The sequence below is a fragment of the Gossypium hirsutum genome, chromosome A03, assembly GCF_007990345.1.
Source record: "Gossypium hirsutum isolate 1008001.06 chromosome A03, Gossypium_hirsutum_v2.1, whole genome shotgun sequence".
NCBI lineage: Eukaryota > Viridiplantae > Streptophyta > Magnoliopsida > Malvales > Malvaceae > Gossypium > Gossypium hirsutum.
The window spans coordinates 98,982,781-99,007,944 of record NC_053426.1 but is presented as its reverse complement, the minus strand read 5'-3'; the positions used below and the strand labels follow the sequence as shown (position 1 = coordinate 99,007,944).

The window sequence follows — 25,164 nt, the reverse complement described above, 5'->3', positions numbered from 1 at the left end:
GGTGATGTAATGCAATGAAATTAGAAACAAAACAAAAACAAAACGCATTAGTACAGAAAAAATAAATAACAAATAAAGTACCTATTCGGGTGACCACTAAAACTGGGCAAGGTTCTACCTAAGGTGGACTCTCAAGGTTCACTATATGTGGCTCGATTCTAGAGAAAGGGTACCTGAACTAGCAGATTTTTCAATCTTCACCCATTATAGGCTCATATGGATCGAGTTAAGTTCAGGGGAATACATTTCCCTATGGCCATGCAGAGATAAAAATCTCACGAAGACATAGGTACGGATGTATCCCGGAAGTAATCCACTAGCCCATGCGGAGGTGAAAACCTCACGAGGGTGTAGTTTCTCACTTCCACTTAAAATGTGTGACCACAACGGTCATGCAATGCAATCCAAGAGTATTCTATGATACTCAAACAACAACAATCATGGTGATCACAAACAAATACGACAAAAGAATCATGATTTTTCAAATCAATTTTTCAATTTTCGACAAAAGGACAGAAAATAATCAATTTTATGGTTTGATTTTCTTATTGGTCCCCAGTGGAGTCGCCAAGCTGTCGAAACCATTTTTTTGAAAAACAGGAATCGACTTTTTAAAATGAAATATGGAGTCACCACCAATCCTTTTTGTTTAGGTGTGATCGGATCACCTAATAAAATCATTTGATTAAAATATCAATTTTGGCCTATGAAATTTGAGAAGACGGGTTCGGGAGTCGGTTACGTACGAGGAAGGGTTAGCACCCTCGTTACGCCCAAAATTGGTACCAAATTGATTAAATAATGTCTTTATGTATAAAATTTTAGAAAAATATTTTGAAATACAATTTCTTTTAAAACATTTGAATGACTCAAATTGGACGTTCAAATTCTCTTGTTTCGAAGGAATACAGTATCACATCCAGCACGTTAGGACACGATCCTTTATACCCTCGAAACTATCAATTCTTGATGCTCATACATTTGAAAATTACAAAAGGATATTCGATTATTTGGTCCAACGAAAAAATCGAAACCCAACACGTTAGGGCACGATTTCTCGGATTTCCCAACATAAAACATTGCCTTGTTTTAAAATTTAGAAAACACAGATAAAATTTTAAAGGGATATTTTATTATTTTGGACAAACGAAAAAATTGAAACCCGGCACATTAGGGCACGATTTCCCGAATTTCCAAACGTCAAACATTACCTTTGTTTTGGGAAATTTTCACGTAAACAATTACAAAGCCGGTTCAAAACGCATTAGTTGATTCACTTGAAATAAAAATGATACGACCAATATCAATCAAAACATTGAAATTTGAATCACAATGCAATAATATAGAAAAATCAAAGTTACAAACATGGAACAATATACATAGATGAAATATTATACAAGTGAACAAAAAAGAACAAATTAACATACACACAATAGCAATGAGCTCACATCCAAGAAACAAATTAGAATAAAATATAACAAGTTTCGAACATAGATGAACAAAAATTAAAATAATAGTACAAAAGACTAATAAACAATATGAAACAATAATACGTGAAATAATATGAAAACTAAAACAACACATAACATACAAAACAATATAAAAATCAGGAGTCAATGTAATATAAAACAATTTATAAACTATCAAACATATGAAAATTTACGAATGAACTACACATGCTAGAGTTTGAAATGATTTACATGTAAAAAACTACTAATATATGAATGATTATTCAAATAGCTATTATGGAAAAAAAAAGTCTTGAGTAAATAATGTACACAATATTTTAAAAACAAAACATCTATTTAAAGTTGATGGCATACATATAATGGAAAAAAAATTAAAAATATGTAAAAAAAATAATAATATATGAAAGGATTTTAAATAATGAAGATATACAATAAAATATTTTTTAAGGAAAGAACTATATACATTATAGATTTGAAAAGAAATATATATACAAAAATAGATTTTGTTAACAAAATAAAAATACATATATATATACACATAAAAAAACATGGAATTGATAATGTACATAGAATAAAGCTAATTTTAACATAAGATATATATATATATAATATAAAGGTAATTTAAAATAAATATTATCCAAAATTTTAAAACAATATAATATAAAAGAGAATTTTAAAATAATAATTTTAGAATTTAAACAAATAAATAAAAAATAAAAAAATTAAAATTATTAAAGTAATTCCAAATGTATATTTAAATAAATTTTTAAAGACGAATAATAAATGAATTTTTTTTAAAAAAAATAATGAATTACACATATTGAAATGAAAAGAAAACTTAATTGAAATAAAATTAAACTAACAGAGATAATTAATAAATAAAATAAATCATTGAAACTGACATAAGACCCAAAATGCAATGCACGCGAATGTACAAGGGCTAAAAATGCAAATGTTTCCAACCCCCAAAAACAGCACTTAGGCGCGGACTAAATTGGAATGGTGCGCAAACTCCAGGGTAAATTTAAAAAACAAATAAAATGCAAATAGGGGATAATTTAAAGCTGGCGCGAAGGTGAAGGACTGAACGCTCAAATTACTCATTTAAGGGGTAAATGCGCGGATCCATAGGGTCAACACGCGGGCTATCTCTGCCCCCCCAAATTTTGCTTTAAAATTAAATAAAATCTTTATTTTGTTTCTTTTTTTTAAAACATTAAAAAAGCCTTTTAGAAAATCCAAAGTTTTTAAACCCTTTCTGCTAGGGTTTCAGACTAAAAATGTGCAGCCATCAGACCACCACCATACGGTTGCCGACAGCGCGCAGATGATGGCTGATTCCGCCAACGGAGGAGAACTCCGACTAAGCCCACGGAGGTTTGGTAAGTGCTCTCACTTTCTTCTTCTTTTGATTATTCTTTGCACACCAAAATAACTAAGAAGGTCAACAAACAAGATCAATCGAAAACCACCTCTTAAGTTTCCTTTTACACTTGTTTCTTTGCAATTGATTTTTGTGTGTATTTTGTATTCTCCGTAACCAAAAAACATTACATATTTGTGGCTTTATATAGCCATTTACAACTGTTTTTGTGCACATTTGTAGGTATGGCGAACATGGTTTGGACATGGTGCGTGGGTGCGTGGTGCGTGGTGGTGGAGAACGTGGGTAGTGGCGGTTGAATGTTGGCACATGGCGGCTGAAGGGAGGCAGCAAATCTAGGATTTCCCTCTTTGCTGAAAAATTTTTGTGGGCTAGGGTTTTTTTTTTTAAATTTGGGCTTTGTTTTATTGTAATAGGTTAATGGCTATGTTTGGGTTCTAATAGGCTGAAATTGGATATTTGTTTTTTCGGTTTATTTTATTTGTTGTGCCCGGGCAAAAATTGGACCCTACAAATTTTATATATTATTTTATCTTGAATGGATACTAGTCTTTTTTTTAAATTATTTGATATACTTTAGATTGCTTTTATAAGATCCGTTTTAAATCCTTTTATGTATTATTTGCTTAGAATTGTTTTATATTTTATTTTAGATTTTCTTACTACTTATTTTATCTTTGTATTAATGTGGATATTAGGATAGCATGTTATGTGATTATTGCTATTATGTGTATTGTGATTCTTACTTTGTATTTATTTTTTATTTGTGATTCATTATTATAACATTTTGTTTATGAATTATTACTCTGCGTTGTACATTATTATTCCAGCACATTTTATTCGCTTAAAAGGTCGTGTTTTAATATCGTTTAAGTTTTAAAATCATTTTATTCAAAAGTTTTCAAAATAAGGCAATACTCGGTATTTGGCATCTTCGAGAAGATTGTGCCCTAACTTACTGGGTTCCAATTGTCCTCGTTGAATCTAAGTAACCGAGTACCCTTTTTCAATCGAAACGTATAAATTTCAAATAAAAGCTTATTCTCAGGAATTCGAAGTGCTGTGTCCTAATTCACTGGATATGACATTTTGTATCTCGAGATAAGGATTTCTAAAGAATAAAGACAATATTCTATATTTGGAATTTTGAGAAATTGTGCCCTAACTTACTGAGTTCCGATTTTTCATTTGACCCAAATAATTGAATATCCAAATAATAGGTAAGGTCAGTTTCGAAAATGTGAAATGTTGTATCCTAACTCATTGGGTATGACATTTTATTTCTTCGAAATAAGAGGGTCTTAGCATCCAATTTAACTTATTCAAGTGTTTTTTTTAAATAAAAGGATCGTATTATAAAACTTTTTCAAGTTTTCGACATTAAAATATTAATTAATAAATTAAGTACCAATTTTGGGCGTTACGAGAGTGTTAACCCTTCCTCGTGCGTAACCGACTCTCGAACCCATTTTCTCAAATTTTATAGACTAAAATCATTGTTTTAATAAATCAAAATATTTTATTAAAATGATCAATCTTAATGTGATTTGATCACATCTCGAAAAAAGATCGGTAACAACTCTATTTTTGTTTTTAAGTCGACTCCTCTTTTTCAAATTAAAAATAGTTTCGACGATATAAATGACAAAATTGAACAAAATATGAAATTTAAAACTCACATATCTAATAAAAAACTTCATTGATAAGGGACTATACAACCATATCAATAGCACACAATAAAACCAAATGCGTATGGTTCCCATAAAATAGCGTTAAATAAATATCCCTGCTTGAAAGGACTATACATGAAAGCATTGAATATAATAATATAATGACTATACCTCATTTTAAATTTCAATGGCACGTATTTAGCGCTGTCTTTGTAATGACCAAATTTTTACGGTTATCGGGAAATTAAATTTTTGAGTCTCCATTTCTAAAAAAATGGATTCGTAAATATTTATTAAAAATATTTACGAAGTCAATTGAGTGGTTAATTAGACTTTAACTAAGTAAATTTAGCTTAATTAAGAGTAATTAGTGGAAATGATTAAATTGAATTAAATGTGAAAGTTTAATTATAGAATAAAGAAAAGTGAAGGGACTAAATAGGAAAATAAGCCAAAAAGGGGTGAAAAATGTATGGTTAAAATAAGTTAAATGTGTACAAATATAAATGGTACACATGTATTATACATGTGTATTTACTTATTATATAAGTAAAATAATAATAATTAAAGTATATTATATTAATATTATTTTATATTAATTAATTAAATAAATAAAAGTTATGACAAGTGTAAGGTGATAAATGAATACATGTGTATTAATAAATATATACATGTATAAATAATAAATATTTTAATATTTTAATAATAAAATAAAGAAATGAAATAAAGAAATAAATGAAATAAAAGAAATGAAAAAGAAAAAAACAAAGCTAACGAAACAGAGAAGAACAGGGGAGAAAGAAAGGAAAGAAAGAAAGAAAGGGAGAAAAGGGAAAATCTAGGTTTTGAAGCTTTAAACTTTAATAGGTATGTCAATTTAGTCATTTTTACTTAATTTTGATGTTTTAAAAGCTTTAGAACAAAGTTTTGATGAAATTAAGTTGATATTTTGAAATTTATTAGATTTCTAAATATTGTTCATGTTGAGTAAAATGATGAATTAAGGGCTAAATTGATAGAAATTCAAGTTAGAAATGAAATAAGGATTGAATTGTAAAGTGATTCATAAGTTTTATGCTTTAAGGACTAAATTGAAAGAATTTCGAAATTATAGTTTTATGATAAAAAATAGATAATTATGTCTAAGTTTGGTTAAAAATTGAGTAGAAATAAAGTATGAATTAAGATAGAAAAGTAAGTCAATTTAGTTAGGATTAAATTGAAATTAAAAGTAGAAAATCAACATTTTGCACTAAGACTATTTTGGACAGCAGCAGTAGTCTAAGTTTGAAAAATCACCAAAAATTTTAGAAATTGAATTAGAGTATGAATAAAATATGGAATTAAATCTTATTGAGTCTAGTTTCTTATAAAAGAAACGGTATAAGCAATTGAATTGTAAATTATGAGATATAATGAATTTTGTGAGATAAGGTCAGAATGAATTCGGGTTCCCCTGTTCTGACTTTCGAAAATCACCAAAAATTGGAGAAAAATAATTAGAGGGTTAAATTTATATGTTTAGAATCCCTAATGAGTCTATTTTTAGGAGAAATCAACGGGAATATTATCCGAGTTCTGTACTGTGAGATAATTAAATTTTAGTGAAGAAGGGTCGAAACTGTCAGACAGCAGAATAGGTGTGAATTTAAAAAATAAACTGTACTTAATGGCTAAACCAAAAATTTTGAAAATTTTATTGTAAGAATATTTGTGAGTCTAGTTTCAGGAAAAATTAACGGATTTTAATTTAGAATTCTGTAACTCAAGATATAAATTAGTAATGTATTAATGATTATAAATTGTATTAATTTCGTAGTCAATGTGGTACCGAAAATCTCGGCTAAGAAAGGACAAGACAAAGTCAACGGGAATTAGCTCGAAAATTACGGTTTGTATTTCTATAACCCAAACTTAATATTTAATTATTGAATTTATTATTTATTATGTATGGTAGGTGCATTGATTAAATTATTTGAAATAAAATGAATATTGATTGAAATTGAAGGGTGAATTTAATTAATAATTGTTGTATTTTAATTGAATGTTATGGTAAATAATTAAAGTATGAATTATTGGTATTGCGTTTTTATTGAAATGATTTGATTTGAAAATGTGGTGAAATAATTATGAACATGTGTTTATTGTGGAATTTAATTATATGAAAATGAAAAGTGAATTGAATTGTATTAAATTATGAATTAATGTGAATAACTGAGATATATATATATTGAATTGAATGAAAATGTATGAGATTGTGAAAATGTGTGAATATATATAATTATTGGAATGGTATATTAAGGAAAGAATTATTGAATTGAGAAAATGAATTATAATTGATACTGAAATGAGATAGAAATTATACTGAAAAGTGAGTTAAATACCCTATTAACTAGTCGGGCTAGTTGGATATAGTTGGCATGCCATAGGATATGGAAGAGTACTGGTTTTGCCGGCTTACTGATCAGGCACTTATGTGCCGACTACTGTTACTGTTATCGTTACTGTTACCGATTCGGCACTTTGTGTGTCGAATACTGTTACTGTTACCGTTATCGATTCAGCACTTTGTGTGTTGAATACTGTTACTGTTACTGTTTCGGATTTGTTCCGATGAGGTACTCTATGTACCGTATTGCTACTGTTACTGTTTTGGCTTCGGCCGATGAGGCACTATGTGCCGTATTGGTGTGTTGGTTGGATCCGTGTATCCGTCTGAGTCCGAGTCATGTTAATAGGGGTAAATAAAGGTATAAAACAACTGATTATTTCTGAATAATTGACTATTACCGAATAATTGACTGTTACTGGATAACCAATCAATTGATCAATACTGAATAACTGGTTATTATTGAATAATTGATTGTTACCGAATAGCTAACTGTTACTGAATAAATAATTGTTCTGATTGTTAATGAACATTACTGATTGATTAATTGCTATTGAAATTAATAAATGATTTGAAATTTAAAGTAGACCAAAACATTGGTTGGAAAGTGAATGTTTGAATACTCATTGAGTTTGAATAGTTGATATATATAAATTAATAAGTTTTATAATTGCTTAAGTGTTCAAATTATAGAAATACCACTGAGTGTATACTCAGCGTACGGTTTGTTTCCGTGCGCAGGTTAAGTTAAGGCTAGACTATTGCATCAGCATCCCAGGCCGATCCCGAATTCAATGAGGTAAAGTATGTTGAGTATTGATAATGGCATGTACCTAGGATGTTTAATGAGAGTTATTTAGGTTGTAAAAGTATTGATGAAATAAGTAAATTATGGTTGGCAACGGTATATAGTATGAATTTTGAAATTTATAAAAAAATTCGTATTGATTCTAAATTAGTTCCAAATTGAATTTACTGTTCATATTGGACCGCGAGGACCCATTAAAGGGATGACATCTTAAAACTAAGATGAGTGTGAATATTTATTTTAATTAATGACTGGAATTGGACTGTACTGACTGGTAATGTCTCGTAACCCTGTTCCGGCGACGGTATAGGGTTAGAGGACGTTACAGTCTTTTTAGGCATAATTTAGTCTTTAATATTGATATCTTTTACCAATTTAGTTTTTATTTTCGCTAAATTAATTTATTTATTTCTTAAAAAAATTTAAATTATTTTTGAAGAGAAATATTGATTAAAATATTAATTTTTTAACATTTCATTTTATATGTACTCTATATTAACATGTCACTATTTATCTTATAATTTAAAATTTATAAAAATATTCAATAAATTATAAAAATTTTAAAAAAAGTACACGAGAAATGTTATGTAGGCTGTTATGTTTAAAATTTTAATATTTTAGTCAATATTAGTCGTGCCTTGTATGACCGATTATGACGATGAATGGTAAGACCAATAATTGAGATCATTTGTAAATTTTAAGAGTTATTTTTTAATTACTAAATTAATATAATTTATAAAATTTGAGGGTTAAATTTATTATTATACTAATTTTTTTTAGTTACCACATCACCTTCTTGTTAGACTCTTAAAAGTAATGGACCAAAAAATAATAATCTCATTTAATTAAATGATCAATTTAAATATATATATATAATTGAGTGATTAAAAAGTTATATCCATAATTGAGTAACTTATGATATAATTTTCGTTTAAATAAAAGGCAGAGGTTTATCCAAATTTGGTTGATTTACCTCTCTAGTTTTCGCTTTCTGCCTAGTGTCACAGGTCAGAGTTCAAAGCCCGTGACCATCGCACCAAATGCATCCGATGGAGGTCTATTTCTTAGATGGGGATCATTTGGCCCACAAGAACTGACCCGATTCAAGGAACTGTTAGAGAAACCTGTCAGATTGAAGCCTGGTTGGCCCGATAGCGAAGATATGGCAACTTAGGCTGCTTTGGTAACTAATCTTAGAAGATAGAGAGAATCATATCTTGTAAAGATTAGATAGGATTTGATATGGCAATATCTTATAAATCCCTTAAATTATGGGACATGGTTAATCTCGTCCGTCGATGTAAATATATCTTGTCCGTCAGTTTTGGGGGAGCTCAACTATAAATAGAGAGCTTCCCCCTCATTTGTACTCACTCCATACATTGTTTCATTATTCTTTATGAATAAGAGAATAGAGAGCATTTACTTAAACACTTTGCGAGCGTCCCTTTCTGTTGTTCTTTGGTTGCTTCTTTTGACATAAATCACTTCCGCTTATCAATTTGGTGCCTTGGAGGAGTTCTTAATGAATCCTCACACGAGTAAAAGATGACTTAGGCGAGTTTGGACGAGCGAATTGCCTAAAGCCATACAGATTGTGAGACGAAAGTCTAGCCCCGTGACATTAGTCGATATATTCACAACAATTTCTTATGACCCTTCATCGCCAAATAAATGATTATTAATTAACTCATAATAATATCAACTTGAAATCCGTGGATGTTGTCTACCAGACAAAATATATGCATGCATCAGTAAAGAAAAGTGTTATTGTAATTATCTTCACGTGGGGGCTAAACAATATTATCTTGGGATTGTCAATCTCACTCTGAAGGGTTCTAAAGTGAAAAAAATGGAGGAAGCGATGGGCTTAGCATTGATTGAGGATGTAAACAAAATTTTGAGACGTATTTATGAAGCCAACTTCTCATCTTGAAAGAATCAATTGTGGGAGCTGAATCACGTAGTTACTTCCTTCTTAGAAAATAGCTTTGAAAAGTTTTTGGGCCCTCCAAGGAGTTAATTTCAATATTTCAACTTGCCATACAAGGCCTTTTTTCTAAAATAAATAATAAAAATAAAAAATAGCCTAATAGGACAAAAATATGCTATTGTCTAAATAGAACAAGATTTTGTATTAGACTTGTTCATGGATCAAGTTGTATCTGTCTGAAAAGTGAAAGGGTTTGAATAAAAATATAGGCTCAAAAAATAGGTTTAGGGAAAAATATATTCGTTTTCTAAACGAGCCAAGTCTTAGGTAAACTTTTTTTGCTCACCTGAATTTGCAAACAAAACTTATTATTGTTTTGTCACTGTTTTTTATTATTTTGCTATCATTTCATTATTATATTGTTACTATTTTGTTGTTATTAATTAGGTATTGCATAACTTTTGTGTTATTATTAATTTTGCTACTAATGCAGAGGTATTTGCTTATTAAGTTGCACTTATCTTAATGTTATTTAAGTATATATTTTTTTTCATTTGTTGGAAAATATTTATTTTAATGTTTTTATTATATTTGATGTATTATATTTTTAAAATTTATTTTTATATAAATAAATAATAATATAAAAATATTTAATAAGGGTGAGTTGAGCTCGAGTTTTAACATTTTTATCCAGATCGAAATTAGACAAAATTTTATACCTATTTTTTAGGTCGAGCCTGATCCTAAGAAACTCGAATCAACCTATGAACAACTCTATCGTGCATAGAGAGGGAAAAATTGGTCTCTTTCAACCGATTTTAACTTGAAAAGTGACCTGTGGTGTGTCTAATTTGTTGAAAATGGAAAAAAGAAAAAAAAAGATTAAGTAGTAATGACATACTACACCCTTCTGAACCTGAGATTTGATACGCTGATTTGAAATAAAGTTTTAAAATGTCAGACTCATCTAGTTCAAAACACAGTAAAAAAATAAAAAAATAAAAAATATATATATTAAAATCTATAAAACCCTATACCCCACATCTCAAAGGTAAAAAGAAAAGTTATATTAGTTTGATAGATAAAAATTAGTTTGAAGTGTTTTCCATAAAACAAAAATCCTAAAGATTTAGGTAAATAAAATTTATTTATTTAATTTATTGTACTAATATGATTATTTTTAAACTAATAATTTAATATCTTTTGTAAATAAGTAGTAAAAGATGGAGAACTTGTTTGCAGTTTTGGTGTATTACAACAGACAAATTTGAGAAACCGATGAAATTAAAGTTATATTCGAATCGAGGCATAAGATTAGTGAGCGATTTAAACAGAATATGGATCTTGAAGAGATGAAATCGTAGATCAATAATAAAATTTCAGCATGTTGTGGGAGGACGGTATCTACAATCTTCTATACATTTCTGACGTCATTAAATCCGATCACATTTAGCTATCTTCAACTTTTCGATGATGAAGATGTAGAGACAATAATAGCAGTTCATGGAAAATTCAGAAATCGTGCAATTGAATTATATACAGAGTTAAATGATAAAGAGGAAGTGAACCCAGTTGCCAAGAATCCTAGCTCATACAGTCAACCTGGGATCATAGAGGTGCCAACAATATCTTAAGGGAGAAAATCTCCAGTTTGTTGTTTGGATTTCGATCTAAATGTCCCACTGGAGGATCAATATGAGACTAAATGTAACCCCTCAAACCCGGCCTAGATGTTATGGCCAAATCTGGGAGTGTTACTATGAAGGGTTTTAAACACATTCTTTAGGTTAAAACTTTACATACTAATTGTTACCAAAAAGGGTAGACATCTTCAAAAAGCTCGTTTTTATATTCTTTATTAAAACCATTATTGTTTTTTTAATGTAAATCGTAAATTTGCAACAGAAGTTGGATAAATTGTTATAGATAAAACGAAGTTTTTAAAAAAAAAAACCTTTGTTTGCGTAAAAATCGTGATATTGTCAAACATCGCAGTATAAAATTTTTAAAACTCATCCAAAACCAAAACCTAAAGCAAACAATCTAGAGAGTCCCAAGATTTAGAAACTCTCAAGAAAAACTAGAATCTAAAATAAAACCGTTAATTTAAAGACAGTTTTTGTACTAGTGGTCACTACTGAGCCTTGTCGCATCGACCCTCCTATACTTGAGGATTACTTGAACAAAACATACAAACAAATATGAGTTTTCGAAAAAAAAAAACTCAGTGTGTAACTTATCAGAGACATTCATGCATATGGGAACAAAGTTTTCGTATATAGATCAGATACAGATACAAACACAAGTCCTTAACAGAAATAGATCAAGTCAGAATCAGATAATCAGAACATATATGCAAAATCCTACCCCCATCCTCTACACACCATTTCCGACAATCCCATCACACCATGTGAGGTATTAAACACCACCCATCCCTACACACCACATAGTGTCTGTACGACACTTATCAGAATAGTATGCAGCCATGCTGCCAAATAATAGGTGAAACGTCGCCTTACAGTACATTTCCTCCATATATACAAAACCCACCCCAGATACAGATATAGAATACAGATAACAGACATAACAGAATCAACATGTTTAGCATGCTCGTATACATATATCATATATGCTTATATAGACAATCAGACGTACATATCAGTTTTACTAACTCAAATCAGTCTATCAAGACAACATATCTCGTGCAATAAGGGTTTGATTAGCCCTTATCGACCCTATGGAAGACCCACAGTCGATTGGAACGACTCAAGCGACCCTAGGGAAAATTTCAGAATTTTGGGCCTATACGCCCAAATTGACCTAACCCATGTGGCCCACACGGCCACACCTTTGCCCATTAAATGGTCGTGTGCCACACACGGCCAGCCACACGACTGGGCACATGCTCGTGTGGTGTTGGTAGGCCACTTTTTTGACTTTTTTCGAACCTTGTTTTCTTGTGTTTTTGTTACACACCTGGTTCAATTTTGATGCTACTACAACCCCGGGACTTCCGAAACCTAGAAAGCAGTATTCCAATGATCGATTAGCAATCAATTTATGAATTCATCAATACTATACTGAACAACGCACATAAATTTACCACCACTAAAACGATCACACACACAAATTAAACTGTTGAAACGAAAACCACTGCTTCACCTTCTTCTCCTACACAATAGATTCACAAAAATCAAATTCCCTACTACACACCTCATCACCTTTTCCAAAAGAAAAATCCACCACAGATTCACAGAAATTGAAAATGAAAATAGGAAACAGAAACTACACACACCACTTATCGAACCAAACGAAGGAACTGTGAATTTAAGGTACAATGATACAGACACCGAATTTTGACAGAATCAAAAAGGGAAGAGGAAAGAAAGAAGAGGAAGAAAAACATCAAAAGATATAAAAAATGAAACACAGAGAGTTTTAAGATAAAAAAATAAAATAAAATTTGAACCCCATAATTGTAACGCCCCGTACCCGAGTCCGTCGCCGGAGTCGGACACGAGGGGTTTGCAGACTTATATCACTTCTTTGCACAATCCATTTTAAAAATTTCCAGGCAGTTGGCTAACTGCGTCACTGTCACCTTAAAAATCATATCTTGAGTTTCAAAACTCAAAAATCAGTTTTGTAAATTTTCCCTGAAACTAGACTCATATTCCCATCTACATATTTTTTTCTAGAATTTTTGGTTGGGCCAATTAGTACAGTTTATTAGTCAAAGTCTCCCATATTACAGGGATCGACTACACTGACCTTTGTGTATTACGACTTGGATATCTCCCTGCACAGAGCTTCAATACTGATACCGTTTGTTTCTATAGAAACTAGACTCAGAGAGGAATCTATACATATATGGCATGACTCCTAATTATCTCTGGTTAATTTATAATGAATTTCCAAAGTCGGAACAGGGAATCCAGAAACCGTTCTGGCCCTGTCTCACGAGAACCTGAATATCTCTTAACATACTGTCCATATGATCGTTTCGTTACTTTCCTATGAAAATAGATTCATCAAGATTCGTTTACATAATTTATTCACTATTTAATTCCATTTCTACTATTTTTAGTGATTTTCTAAATCTACATCACTGCTGCTGTCAGCATCTGCCTTTAAGGTAGACTTTACCTATTTCATAGTTTCCATGATTCAACTAGCCCTTTTAGCATAAATAGCACAAATTATGATAGTGATTAACCATTCCCATGGCCAATCCTTGTTAAGCATATCCACACCTCTCAATAACCATATCCATACCAAATGATTATAACATTATGCTCAAACATATATAAGCCATTTTCGCATGGCTATCCAAAATTATATAAATCCAAAGGGTCCATGACCCACAACAAAAAGGGTAGTCCTATACATGCCATATCCAGAGTTCAACTAAAAGAGTACCAAAAGGGCTTTGATAGTGTGGATGACTTCGACTTCGATGATCCCGAATCCGATATCTAACGAACAAATCTATAAAACAGAGAGCCAAAGCAACGGGGTAAGCATTTTAAAGCTTAGTAAGTTTCAAGTAATGAAATCGGCTTTGACTAAAGTATTACATTCACATAGCTAAATGAATCACTTTATTAATACACATTCTCATAAACATACTTACTTCACATTTCATCAACATATACACACAAGGTATTAACCTATCTAAAAGCCGAAAGTTTGTTAGTCGATTGAACGAATACTATTTAAAACGAATCGACTTTTCCGATGCACACGCAAACATACCTTATCGTTTGGGTTTTTCGAGCGTATTAATTGAATTTATTACAGCACAACACGCTCACCTTCGAACCCAAGTTTCTTCGGAATTTAGCAGGATATAACCACAAGCACAATTGCCTTCGGGTCTTAACCCGGGTATAGCAACTCGCACAAATGCCTTCGGGTCTTAGCCCGGATATATCAACTCGCACAAATGCCTTCGGGTCTTAGCCCGGATAAAATCACTAGCACAAATGCCTTCGGGTCTTAACCCGGATAAAATCACTAGCACAAATGCCTTCGGGACTTAGCCCGGATATCATTCAAATGCTCATGCACACATATATCAACAATCATGACACATCCATATTTCATTTTCGTTACTAAGGCTCAAACACAGAACATTTATTAAACCTTTCCAATTTCGGCTCAATAGCCACACACAAAGAGCATGATTTCAATTGGCTTTATAACATAGTCTCTATGCACATTCGGCTATCCGTCATAGTATGACTAATCATTTCAATATAATTCAAGTAGGGTCATTACTCGAAGACTTACATCGGATGTTGTCGAATGACTTCAATGGCTATTCAATTACTTTTTCCTTCCCTTTATCGGATTTAGTTCCCCTTTGCTCTTGAGCTTAAGTTCAACAAATTTTAAAATAGTCATTAATCGACTATTCAAGTATTACTTTCAGAATATAATATATATAGATTCAACTTTCACACACATAGATTACAGTAAGCTTTATAAAAATCAATAAATAATTCATTAGCAAATTTTCATTAATGTTTACAATATAATTACAATTTCCCTATAAGCTGACTTCCTGAGCAACAGTCACTAAAGTTTTTATAACTGGAGCTACGAAACTCCAAATCAATTGCTGTAAATTTTTCTTGACAGAAGACTCATTTATCTATTATCCATAAAATTTTAAAAATTTTTAGTTTAGCCCAACAATACCAGATTTTTCTTAAAGTTCACATTGTTTCACTGTTTGACTAAACTGACTATCCTTCACTACGAATCAAATTTCTCATTGTACAGAGTTCAAAATATGTTCTTGTTTATTTCATTTGAAACTAGACTCATTAAGGAGTCTAAGCACATAAATTTTATCTTAGGGCCATTTTTGTACAATTTATACTGATTTTATAAAAACAGAACAGGGAATCTAGTAGTCGTTTTGACTCAGCCCCACAATACTTCAAATATCTCAAGATCGGTAACTCTTTTGTTTTTATAGTTTCTTTTGTAAGAAACTAGACTCTTCAAGCTTTAATTACATAATTTACTCAGCTTCTAATTCAACTCCTACAAATTATGGCGATTTTCCAAAATCACCTTACTGCTGCTGTCCCCAAGCAGATTATTACCAAATCAAATGCTAACATTTGCATTTCACCTTAGTAGCTAGCTTAGCAAACCTTAATTTAACATATAATTGTTCATAACACAATTAAAGCATCCTCTCCATTCCATCAATTCAAAACACATACATTGCCCAATAGTATCCAAAATCATATTCGGCCTTAGTACACAACTTGTTAGCCAATTTTTCTCCATTTAGCAACTAATGCACATATGTGCTCATTTGTTAGACTCTACTTCACCTAACTACCATTTTCTTTTTCATCCAAATAACATGAACAACAACCATTTCTTGAACATTTTCTCTTCAACAATTCTTCATAAAACATAAAGACTATAACCCAATCTCATCCTTTAATAACTAAAACCGAATGCTCAAGACACCACACCATTTCAAATTTTGGTCATGGGTTAAGCAAAGAACTTAATGACTAACTAAAAAAAAATGCTAAAAATCCAAGAATCATCCTTGAACTTACCTTGATTTAGCTAACCACCATAGCTGAATTTTTCAAAGCTTTTCTCTTCTAGGTACGGCAATGAGGAGCAAGGATGGAGAAACTTTGGTTTCTCCTCCCATTAACTAGTATTTTATTAGCCTTATTCCTTATTTCATTTTGTAACATAAAATTATTAGCATAAAATGTTGACACAAAATAATTATAATATGCTTTAGTCCATAACATGGCCGGCCACCATCTAGAATTTGGCCAATTTGACATGCAAGTACAAGCATTTTTAACATGCATCAATAGGCCACTTTAACATTTGCCTATCACATTTCTAAATTTTCTCACACAAGTCCTATTTAATAAAATTCACTTACAATTAACAAAATTTAAACATGAAATTTTCACACATGCATATATACATATAATAAGCTTCAAATATGGCGGTTAATTATTTTTATGACTCGGTTTTGTGGTCCCGAAACCACTTTCCGACTAGGGTCACATTTTGGGCTGTCACAATAATATCTCAACTTCCCCTAAATCTCACTAACTAACCGACCCACTAACTCACAACTACCTTAGTATTCCACTTCCACCGAACCTACACAAAATCGAAGCAAAAATTATCGCTCACACCCATGCAGGGATTCAAACATAAGACCTCCAACAAGCTAACTCCTTACCACTTGAACCAATAGGCTCATTCTAATATGAGTTTACAAACAATATTATATAAGTCCATCCAACAGGGATAAGGCTAGGATAAAAAATAATAGAATTTTTTAAAGAGTGTGACTTGAACCCAAGACCTCATACACATACCCTGAACACTTAACCACTAAAGTAGATACATATTTGTGACAGAATACACAGAAAAAAAAGTTAAGAAATTTAGGACGTTACACTACATGACTGTCGCGTGTGAATATGCTAAGTGAATTGTGCAAGTGTACATGTCGGATCAAGTAATAAAGTGACAAGTGAGATTGTCTCCACAATGATCGGTTAGGTATAAATTGGTCAAGTTATTATAAAGGAGTGTGATTAATGCTATGACAAAAACAATATTAAGAATGTAATGATAATTAAGGAATACTGATGTGTGTACTATGTGAATTCTAACAAATAAATGAAAAATGTTATTGCAAGACAAGAGTAAGAATGCAATGACAATTATGAGAATGATTACGTAAATAATATATAAACAAGTAACAACTAAGGATGTGAAAATAGAGATGCTACATCAAAGGTTAAAAGATCTACGATCTTGAATTGTAGGTTGGGATTACTAAGAATCTACCATTTTTAACCAATAATGCCTTGGCAAATTCAATCTTATTCTACTGCTCATAAGAGATCTAAAATGACCTGCTTCTTTCGAGAGTAAGACCTCAAGTTACTTTGCCTAAAGTAATATATGTCTATAGGTCTTTAGCACAGTACCTAGCATTTTTTATTTTCTTTCTGTATGGAACTCTGCTCTAAGTCTAGAGATTGTTACAAGTATTCAGTCAAGTACTTGCTCATATCATTCAATTTCAATCTAACGAACCTAAACTTATCAATACTAGATTAATTTCATAAACATGCTGCACATCCATCTATGTCTAGAGATTATATACATGCGATTCATAAATACCATTAAATGAAATAGTAAATTAAAACTAATTTATGTTTTAGGCATTAAAGGAAATAAAGGTTTCATGAAGCAATCCCAACCATATGGGATTAACTCATGAGTTGGACAATTACATCCAAATTCAAAATAGCATTCAACATCATTTTCATCAATTAAGATCACAAAGAAACAAATAAAGAAGAAAATGAAGAACTTAGGGAAATAGCTTTGGCCTATCTAGCCCACAAATCTGGCGACGCAATATCTAGTGATTGCCTAGAAGGATTGCCTTTTCCTTCTCCCTTTCTGACTCTGTTTTGTTCTCAATCGTTATCCTCTACTTTTGTTAAAGGATTTTGTCCAATTCTCTCTCTAATTGTTTCTTTCCCCTTTCCTCTTTCTTGTTGGGTTTTATTCATCTTCTTTTAGATTAGGACCATCATCCCATGATCCCATGATCTTTTTCCTCTTTTTTAGGTTGATTTTTTTGGTACACATACAGCAGAGCTGATAACGATTAAGTGTTGACTGGGTCGTTTCCTGGTATTGCCACAACATTCGTGTTAGCAAGCTGTCCAACCTTTTTCCACGAAAAACCTTCGCTCATTTACTTTTTTCCTCATTCTGCACATGCCACTTAACAAGCAAATCTTTCCCACAAACAATTAGAAGTAACATGTAATAATATTTAAGCACAGTCCAAGCCTTTTTAATGCAATTTCATAAAAACACTAATGGAAAATCCTAAAATTCAACTAAACTTACCTAAGTACAGGGAGTTAATCAAGCTTAAAATCTATAAAATATAACTCTTTTCAAGAGTTATCAATGACCATCTATATCTGGGGGGTTCAAAATTCAACATTAGACCTTAACGAAAATATTGTTGAGCTTGATGCAGAAGAAGTGTCAGTTATGTTGCATACAATGATGGAAATAATTTGAATTTAGTGATCCGCACAAAGATGATATTTCGCAGGAACTAGAAAATATTAAAGAAGATGATGGTGATTTTGATTCTAATGAAGGCATCCAGCCGAATACTATTAAAACTGGAGGTTAGTCAAGTGGACTCAATTCGGTTCTTCCACTGTACAAATCTCCGTCTCATATGCTTAACATCAACTTGAATGCAATGCTTGCCATAGAATTTTTCGAATATATAAATATATTATCGGTCCATGTGATGCATTCTAAAGCACAACCTAGGGATTTATGTGTGGGTTTGCAACTTGCAATAAAGGAGGCCGTTATATGAACCTTCAAGGAGAAACCTTTAAACTCGGGGTGGATTACAAAGTTGCAATTTCTACCACGACCAAATATGTTAGTGAGTGTTAAAGTGGTAACAAAGATATAAATGGAGGGTCAAGGTAGCATTGATAAAAAAGAAACAAAATTGGGAAATTCAAAAATATGAAGGTCCTCATACTTGCACAACTAACGCAGGACGATCACAAAATGGATTCCAAGCTTATTTGCTAATGAATAATCCCGCTGGTCAAAGAAAATCTGACAATTTCAGTATCATTACTAATAGTTGATATGTAGTCTCGATTCAAATACTCCATCACATATTGAAAGGCATGGAAAGCGAACCTAAAGGAAAAGAAAGATGCCACTATAGGAGCCTTCAAGGAGAAAACTTTAAACTCTGGGTGGATTACAAAGTCATAATTTCTACCACGACCAAATATGTTGGTGAATGTTAAAGCAGTAACAAAGATATAAATGGAGGGTCAAGGTAACACTGATGAAAATTTTTTTTGGAAAATTTGAAAATATGAAGGTCCTCATACTTACTCAACTAATGCGAGATCATCAAAAATGGATTCCAAGCTTATTTGCAAATGAATAATCCCGTTGGTTAGAGAAAATCTAACAATTTCAGTCTTATTACTAATAGTTGATATGTAACGCCCCAATTTTCGGGAATCCTGTGAATGTTGGCATAGGTTTAATTATGTTAGTGGGCCTCTAGAAAGCCCAAGCTTAAGATAGAACTCGGCAATTTTAGTTAATTTTTTGTTCCATAAGAAAAAGTGGGTGAAATTATGAAATAGGACCTATGTGAAAATGTTTGAAAATGCTATAGGCTAAATTGAAGTGGCCAAATAAATAGGAGTGCAAAATAGGAGGATTTGCATGACAAACCTCCCATTTTACATGAAGTGGCCAGCCATCATGTTGTTGTAGACAAAATGTACACTTGATATCCATAATTTATGGTACAAATTGATAATAGGTTAGGTAAATGTTTCATGATAATAGGTTAGGTAAATGTTCCATGATAATAGGTTAGGTAAATGTTCCATGATAATAGGTTGGGTAAATGTTTCATGATAATAGGTCAGGTAAATGTTCCATGATAATAGGTTAGGTAAATGTTCCATGATAATAGGTTAGGTAAATGTTCCATGATAAGGGTTAGGTAAATGTTTCATGATAATGGGTTAGGTAAATGTTTCATGATAAGAATTTCATGTCTTTTGTATTAAAGAATTAAATGGATGAAATATGAAGTTTTATTAAAAGAAAAAGGGGTGAAAAGAACAAAGTTTTGTCCATCTTTGTTCATCATAGCTGAAAGTTAGAGAAGAGAAAGGAGAGGAGAAAGCTCTTGAGTATTTGGTCATTAGGAGGAGGAAAATTGAAGGTAAGTTCTTGGTACCTTGCTTCTATTTTGAGGTTCATGAGTTCTTCTTGATTCTATCTTAACTCTTGAAGTATATTTTGGTTTTTAGTTGTGTTGTGAGCATTTAGTCATGAATTAAAATGAAAGAAATGGTTATTGTTTCATGTTCTTTTGATGAAAAAATGGAAGATAGGTGAAGTTGAGCCAAACAAATGAGCATGCATGTGCCTTAGATGTTAAAGGGAAAAATCGGCTAACATGTTGTGCTTTAAAATGATGAAATGGAGATTATACTTAAGTAAAATCATAGATATGTGATGACTGATTGGTGATATACATGTTTAAATAACAAGCATGCAAGTTAGGTGTGAAAGAGTGATTTGGTAATAAGTCTGCTTGGGATAGCGGCAGTAACGTGACTTTGGAAAATCACCATAAATTGTAGGAGATAAGTTAGAAGCTGAATAAATTATGTAATTAAAGCTTATTGAGTCTAGTTTCTAATGAAATAAACAAGAACATATTTTGAATTCTGTACAATGAGAAATTTGATTCGTAATGAAGAGTGGTCAGATTAGTCAAACAGTGAAACATGGGAAACTTTAAGAAAAATATGGTATTGATTGGCCATACCAAAAATTCTGAAAATTTTATGGATAAAAGATATATGAGTCTATTTTCAGGGAAAATTAACGGCACTTGATTTGGAGTTTCATAGCTCCAGTTATAAATAATTTAGTGACTGTTGCTCAGGAAGACAGCTTGCAGTGAAATTATGATTATGTGGTAAACATTGACAAAAATTTGTTAATGAGTTGCTTATTGATTTCTTATAAGCTTACTATGATCTGTAGGTGTGGTTGGCCGAATATTGTAAGGGGTTAATACGTAGTTTGTATTTGAATAGTTAGATTAACGTGTTAGTAATCCAATTGTAGGCGGTTCGTGTGTGGATCTCGTCAGCATATCGTCGCAAACAGGTGTGTAACTGACACCCTCTCATAGACTAGATTGGCAAAAGCCGAAAAGCCGAAATGCCGAAAAGTCTGTATTTTGGGAATTTGCGAGTGTGCGAATGCTCGTAAGATAGTTGGGTTTGTAGATTTGATAATCTAAAGTAATAAACTGCAGTACGCGCGATTTCGTACATTTTGATAATTTGGGCTTAATAGGCCAAAGATCAGGTTCATGGGCCAACGGGCCCAATTCGGTAAGTATGCGCGGTAAGTGTTCTGATAGTACGTAAATAGTTAGGATATACATGAAAACCCTAAAAGTAGCTAAATTACTATAATACCCCTATGTATGGAAAATTACTGTTATACCTCTAGGTGTAAAATTACCGTTATACCCCTAGGGTTAATTTTGACTAAAAAGCATGACGATCTGATTCTGTATGATGTATGCCATGATTATATATCTGTTGCATGGGACATGGGTTATATTATGGAGGAAGCGTTCTGGTGGCTATGCCACAAATATCTGATCTGGTGGCTCTGCCACATATATCTGTTCTGGTGGCTCTGCCACGATTATCTGTATTTGGTGACTCTGTCACATTATCTGTTCTGGCAGCCATGCTGTAAATTCTGTGGTGTATAGTGGTTGGGTGGGTCGAGTTGTCTCCCCACACGGTGTAAGGTTGGTACGGGGGTGTATACGGTTGGATATGGTTGGGTTTCTGCATAAACATGTAATATCTGTTCTGTTCTGTTATGGGCCTATGGGCTTTATTCTGAATTCTGTTCTGGGCTAAGGCCAACTTATTATGTTTCTGTGGGTTGAGCTGATTTAGACTATGGTTGGGTTATTTTACACACTGAGTTTCCCCAAACTCACCCCTTTTATTTTCATCCACGCAGGAAATCCCCAACCATAGTGGGCTTGGAGCTGTGAGGGAATTCGGAGTGGCCACCCGTTCTGAAAGTTTGATTTTCTTCTGGTGAACTGGACATCCTTTTAATTACGTTTGAGGTTTTGGGCTTTTAAATGTAATAAGGCCGCTTATTTATTTTTGATGGTTTTTAATATGTATTACTAAGATAGGTAATACTTATTTTAACTGTTGAAATTGGATAGCTTTAGGGCGCGTTTTCTAAAACAACAGTTGATTTCAAAATAACACGACAACATGCAAAGCTTCTGCAATGAAAGTATTTTCCAAGATTAATCACTTTTCCTAAAAATGACTTAATCAAATCGGTTTCCTAGAAATATCCATGACGTTAAAGTGTGGCAATGGCGGTATGCATGTCTAGGATTGGATCCGAAAGGAGCTTGGTACTTAAGCAGTCCGATGGACTCACCACCTCTTTTCCGGTTTCCTACCTGGTGCACAGCTTCCATTCACTTTAACCTTTAATGAATTAATCTTTTGAACATCAAGTACGATTTTCTAGACTTAGAATGGAATTTTTTTTTACGTTTTTGATGTGGCATGCCGGATCTGGCCATAACTTCTGGGCCGGGTTTGGGGTGCTACATGATATGTAGTCCCGATTCAAATATTCCATCACATATTGAAATTCATAGAAAACGAAGCTGAAGGCAATGAGTGAATTGTTCGATGATTGAGACAAATCTTAGGAATTGCAAATATAGATAGCTGAGCTGAGGTAGTTTGTTCTGAATACAATGGTTGAACTGCAAACTCTCAATGCAGGCGATTCACCCAAGAATATAGTTCAAGTTAAATGGATATTCTTGATAAGTCTAAATTATATAGACTTTTATAATACCTTTTTAATTAGAATTCATGCAAATCTCGAGCATTTGAATAACTAATTATGTAATTTTGGTTCATATTGAGATATTGGGCATAATTTATGCAAAATTTGTAATTTTACATAATTAGGAGTTAACTTTACGTAATTTCATTGAATTATACTACATGATCATTTCTTTGTTAAATTGTTGTAGTATGAACCATTAATTTACTCAATGTTGGGAGCAATTGAAGAAACATATAAGTGAGTTGATTATCCAATACTTTGGATGAAAAAGGAGATGAATTGGGCTCAGAAAAATTACTTTGACACAGCTTAAAGATGGTTGCTGAAGAGAATTAAAATTCTTTTCAATTGGGTTGCCAAAACTGTCTAATAAGGGGGAGAGAGCCCAATTAGGTTAAGGCATGAAAAATAACCCAAATTAGCTTTGGAATAATTGAATTGAATATCCTAACATGTATGAGAAAAATCACAAATTAGCCCTCAACTAATGGCTTGATTTTCGTCCAACCCCATACTATGAATCAAAGAAGAATCGACCACAAATCAAGTAACCATCAAACCCTCATTCCACAATTCATGATCGACCATGCTAGAGAGATTATCAAGGGATGCACATGCTATTTTTAGTAAACTGCCAAGTTCTCCTTCAAATAAAAATAGGCCCTTCCATTCACCTTTCATATCGTCCACTAATCCTTGAATACATCTTTCATTTCTTATCTTTCTCTCTTTTCTTCCACCCCAAAAGCATTCCATCTCCTAATTTCCTTTTAGCTAGCTTTTCCTTGAGAAAAAAACTCTTTTGGCTAGCCACTTTGAGGACAATTTGCAAAGGACCAATCGCGAGAATTGGAGAAAGCCACCATGATTAGTCTTCGGGGAATCACCGAACTCATCAAAGAGTTTCTTCTTCCTTTACTTTTAATTTGTTCTTAGTTATTCAAACATGTTCGTAAATTGTTTAATTGTTTTTCTATTAATGATGATGACTTAAATTTGTTTTAGCTAGAATAATTGAAATGATTTGATAAAATTCATTCGATTCATTTTTATGTTGTTCTGTGCCTCAGTCATTCATGCTTCCAATTAAAATCATTTATGTTATTCATGCATTAAAATTAGTTGTTTAATCTTAATCAGATGGTGCTAGTGAAGACACTAATTGGAAGATGCATTCTTAATTTATATCCTAATCAGAATAAAATAAATGTTCGTAATAAACTAAGAAAACACTATTACCTTACATAATTTTAGGTTTATGTGATTAAATTGTTTCAAACGTAATCTGTCCTTGTTATATCACATAAATTCTAAGGAATCCTTAGTTAAATATGGACATACAAAATTTATAATTTCATACTATAGTTTGATTGGATGTCATACGACGATCCGAAAATTCAAGAATGCAGCTCGGCCAAATTTTTGGTCGTAATATTTGGCACATGAATGTGTCATTGATAGTTTTTGTGATGGTGAAGATACACGAATTTGACCGAGTGATGTACCAGTTCAGGTTTAGGTAAACTATTTCGCCGTCACCCTAGGGCCTTGAAAATTTGCAGAAGGTTAACTTGAGGGGGAGGACCAACGAAGATTGGGCTAAATTCCATGAGAAAGATATCAATATTTGGGAGTATAGGTATGATTTCATACCTATGCGCGACCTTGTTCTCACACCGGAATTGGCGAGCTCTCCGAACTACATGAGATGGTTTGGACATCATAGCAAGTCTTATCTACTGTCGGAGAAGGAAAGTACTAGGCAATGTCGTTGTAGGAGGCCAAGACGACCCCACATGAATCCTAAGTCGGGAGTACTTGCCACCTCAGCGGAGTCATCATTAGCTCCAACCCAACACGAGGACCTGATGTCTGCACCACCTCTTGTTCAATATGGTTTATATTATTCTGATGTTTTCACTAACTTCATTATTTTTACACAAACACCACACTATGCACCACC

The 25,164-nt window shown here is 32.3% G+C and overlaps 1 long non-coding RNA gene across 1 annotated transcript; it reads left to right on the top strand.

Annotated features, from left to right (window-relative positions):
• Positions 1 to 2,399: 2,399 nt before the first annotated feature.
• On the top strand, positions 2,400 to 3,396 carry LOC107886590 (uncharacterized). The gene is made up of 2 exons (XR_001680803.2): positions 2,400 to 2,851; positions 3,076 to 3,396. It is a non-coding gene; the product is annotated as an uncharacterized lncRNA (long non-coding RNA).
• Positions 3,397 to 25,164: the final 21,768 nt, after the last annotated feature.